This window comes from Chamaea fasciata, unplaced genomic scaffold (genome assembly GCF_029207755.1).
Source record: "Chamaea fasciata isolate MVZ Bird 193981 ecotype frontalis unplaced genomic scaffold, bChaFas1.0.hap1 SCAF_5, whole genome shotgun sequence".
Classification (NCBI taxonomy): Eukaryota; Metazoa; Chordata; class Aves; order Passeriformes; family Sylviidae; genus Chamaea; species Chamaea fasciata.
Genome location: NW_027094090.1, coordinates 17,166,787 through 17,171,332, shown reverse-complemented (window position 1 = coordinate 17,171,332; position 4,546 = coordinate 17,166,787). Strand labels below are relative to the sequence as shown.

At 33.6% G+C, this 4,546-nt stretch overlaps 1 long non-coding RNA gene across 1 annotated transcript; it reads right to left on the bottom strand.

The window, feature by feature from the left end:
- Window positions 1–1,169: 1,169 nt before the first annotated feature.
- Window positions 1,170–3,621, bottom strand: LOC136290125 (uncharacterized). The gene is made up of 3 exons (XR_010720981.1): window positions 3,548–3,621; window positions 2,465–2,537; window positions 1,170–1,304 (listed from the first exon to the last, which is right to left on the bottom strand). It is a non-coding gene; the product is annotated as an uncharacterized lncRNA (long non-coding RNA).
- Between the last annotated feature and the right edge of the window lie 925 nt (window positions 3,622–4,546).

The following is a 4,546-nucleotide window of genomic DNA, read 5'->3' as shown; positions in this document are numbered from 1 at the left end:
AAAAATGCAGAAAAAGATGAAATAGAAATCTGAGAAGAATGATGAAAACAGTAAAACACATAAAGGAGATATTAGAAAGGAAAGAGATAATTGAAATAGATATGTGCATTAAGAGATGCTATTCACATTTCTAAAAAGATTTTGAACACCGCAAAATAAAAGATCAGTGAAGGATGAAGTTGAAAATTTCAAGATCATATAAGATACAGAGTAAAAGAGAATAGGAAAAGAGATAAACCATTAAATTGACTTTTCTTCCATGAGCTGCACAGTATTTATGAGAGAATAAGAAATCATGTCATCTGTTATTAGCTGGGTGTCCAGAATCTTGAAGGCCTTTAAAAAGGGCGAAGAAATATCATATTGGGCAATTTTAACAAATCTTGAGGGGCAAAATAAAACCTTTATCTGACATTTAAGAAAATCACACAAGACATATATATATATATATATATGTATATATATATATATATATATATATATTTATACACACACACACACAATGTAGGGTTAGTTATAGAGTAGAATTTTCAAGTTGGCATGTTAATAGTAAAGGACTATGATATATTTATGACTGATCTTTAAATATAAGACTAAATAGTTATTTTTCTCTTAATTTAAATAAAATAATTAAAAAAAATAGGGATAAATAATTTTTTAAGTATTATGGTCCAGATCCTGAAAAATATTTATTTTTATCCTAAGCTCCTCTAAAAATAAGCTTCTATTCTTATTGTTATTAGGCAAGTTGTAAAACATGGGAATTCATTCAAGGTTTCTATATCTTTCAAGGTCTGGACCATAAGTACCTATGCAAAAATCCAGAAGGGATATGAACATCTTAATTGCAGGACAGACTTTCTGTACAGTACACAAAGAATGTAAAAAATTGCAGAATATATTCTCCTTGCCTTGTACATTTATTAAGGAGCCACCTAAAACCACATGAAACAAAAAATACCTGAAGTAGATAATGGACGAAGAAAGAAACCAACAAATATCATTTATTACAGAGCTGCCTCATAAATCTGGTTTATTTGTTTTAATCAAAAATCTCAAGCTGAAGTCTTACGATGTAAGTTATGTGTCCATATATTTTCTTCACACAGGAAAAGTACAGTCAGTGCTTTCTTTCAGAAAATACCTCATAAAAGATATTATTTCACTCTCTTCATCTTTTATGCAGCTATTTAGTAGGTGATGTCAATTCACATTTTCTTTTTACCTTCCAATACAGTGTCTTAATACCAAGAATACTCTCTGAATTCAGTTTTTGTTTTTTGCTTTCCTCTGAAGATGCTATGCTACGGATAAAACAAATAAAACCTTTTACCTCTTTAGCTACATAATCCTGTGGTATCCATTTACCCATGAAGTAGTTAAATGCAAGTTCTGATGCCATATCTTGGTGCTAGATATTATATTTGTAATAACAACCCCAGCCCCGATCCAACACAACACCCCTCATACCTATGATCTTTTAAGAAAAGACAAGAGATTTTTTTGCTCAGCCAGCACACACACTCTAAACATAAATCTTAGAATTTCATGTAGCTTCTTCCTTCTGACTCACAAATTTTAAGTTTCATCTAGTTTCAACACAATGTATTTAATGTCCCATCTCCCTTGAGACTTTAATCCATAATAGGATACATTTTTTCTAGAAGGTTTAGAAGAGCATTTTCTCAGAGAAGGAACTGAACAGCTATCCTGAATGCTTTAACTCAGCTCTCACTATGTACTCCTGAAGTTGAGAAAAGTAGTAGAATGTGTTTTGCTTGGGGCATGACCTGTTAGACTGAAGCCAAATTTAACTCTGCTTATCTGTTTTAATAAATCCCTAATTAATAGAATCAGATACTACCTAGGCACAAACAACAATTTATGTCCCCAAAAGTTGTATGAACATAAAAAAAAAAAAAAAAAAAAAAAAAAAAAAAAAAAAAAAAGTTGTCATATACATGGAAAATTTTAGTTCCAAATAATTAAAGTAGATTATTCTGGTTTCAGCTGGAATAAAATTAATATTTTTCTAAGTATCTGGTACAATGCTATGTTTTGGATTTAGCATGAGACTAATGTTGATAACACACTGGTGTTTTGGCTGTTGCTGGGTAGTGCTGACCCTAAGTCAAGGGCTTTTTTGTGTCTCATGCTCTACCAATAAGGAGCACAAGGAATTGGGAGGGAGCTAATCCAAAGGGATATTGCATAACATAGAACATCGTGTCCAATGTATAAACTGGGGGAAGGTGGCTGAGAGGAACAGATCATTACTGGGGGATGGGCTGGGCATTGATCAGAGGATGGTGAGGAATTGTATCATTTGTTGTTTCTTTCTTCTGGGTTTTCTTTCTCTATCTCCCTCTTTTTGTTGTCTCCATATTATTATTATTAATAATAATAATAACAATAATAATAATACAATCCTTAAACGTTTTTCATCTCAGTGCATGGGGTTTACCTGTTTTGATTATCCTCCTCATCCCACTCTGGGGGAAAAGTCAGCAAGCATCTGAGTGGTGTGTAGTTGTTGTCTGGGGTTAAAATGTAACAAGATACAAAACTTTAAACTTTCCACAGTAAGATGTCAACAAAGAAAGTCATCTGAGCATTACATGTAAAACCTAAATTTCAGCAAGTTCATTTTTTATGAATTCAGCTTTTAGCATAAAATCATATTTGGCAATGGGATGAACCACAAAAAATGTAATAGTTGCACTATTTCATTCAGTTAGAATTTACCCGGTCACTCCACATAATTATGTAGTTCTCACTGGGCATGCCCAAAAGCTTTATAAGAAATTTCCTGTTGCCCTTCTGTCCATTTGTGCTTACATTACATTTCTTGGTTTACATTAATTTCCAATGTCTGTATCTGGAAATCTGTCTCTACAAACACATTTATTGTGTGAAGCAAAAGGTGCAAAGTTTTGGTGTTAAATGGAATCACATGGATAAAAATAGCAGTTTAAATAACACTGTAAAGCAAGATGTAAAGGGTGAAGTACCTTTATTTACCTAAATACCAGTCTTTAAAGTCAATCAAATCTATGTTTTAAGATTATATTTCCATGTGATTACCCTTAGCTCAAAATTGCACATAATAAACCCCCCTCCAACTTATTTTATAATATTAATGACAAAAACATAATACAGACATTGAAAATGTAGATGGTTTTGTGCTTAAAATACTGCTTTGGAAAGGAAAAAGGAAGCAGGTGACAATAAATACGCTAAAAAAATATGTAAGGATTTGTAGCATTATGGCACATAAGGCTCAGTATGGTCTTTGGGTAGAAGATCTATATATTATTACTGTAATTTTCTATGTGCTCACATTCATGGAAAAGATTTTTGTTTTCATGTGTACCTGGTTTTACGTCCCATTTTACTATGAAATTGAGAACAGAGTTTGTCTTTCACTTCTTTTTGAACCTTAGAGCACACTTTTTGCAGAAAGCATGATATTTAAATTGTTTCATTGTTTGTTTGTTTTCTCTCATGAGTACAAGATTGCCTTCATGCCATTCCTTCTTTTCCATACCTTGATCAGTTGTAATAGCTGAGTTCTAGCAGACAGCCATCCATCTGGAATTCAGTGTTGCAAAAGAAAATAAGACTTCAGGATTTCTTCTCATCTCTTGCAGTGAGTATTTATATGCATGTGTAAAAGGCACACAAAATTAGAATCACCTGCAGGTCTCTGTGAACACCTTCCTGCCTATATCATTCTGACTTTGTTCAGGCACTCTCAGCTGTATCAAAAACACTCTCCAATGCTGGGGAGTAGGAGAAGTGGTGCGAGGAGGGAGGGAGAGAGGGAGACAAAGAGAGAGATGCATACACACATATGAACAAATTACTTACAAATGCACACCAAAGATAGGTTAAACATCACTATGTTTGCTAGTCTCTGTAAGATGCCTGAAGAGAACTGCTTTGGATCATGTGGGTCCATTTACAACATCAGAAGTAAAATAAAATAAAATTAACCATTTGAGGTGGTCAGTGTGTGTTAGAACCTGATTTATGCCATGGATGTGTGTCACCATCTCCCAAATTTTTTTCAACATACCCTTTAAAATAGATGCATTTCATGAAAGATCTTGCTTAGTGAAATTCTTGGTAAAGCTCCTATAGGCCTCAAGGCTACTACTGGGTGGCTTTCAAGCAGTAGAATGAGGAAACAAGGGCAGAGAACAGGTTCAAGACTCTCGTTGAGCATACTTTATCATATTTTCCAAATGGAAATCCTGCATCTTGACTGAATACATCCACCAGTCTCGTAAATATAGTCAATTTTTTCTCAAAAAAATCTTCCTCTCCTTATGCCAGACTTAGGCCACAATAGAATGTAAATCCTTAAATATCAAAGAACCATTGCAAATAAAAGGCCTCCGATCTTGAATTGACATTATTCTGCAAGTTCTGAGGACTCATCTGGATTTATCTTTGCTAGAAGTATAAGCTCAGTTTTTCCTCGCTAATGCCTGACTTGCCTGAGATAGAAAATGTTTACAGGAATGGTCTGACAAACTGAGAA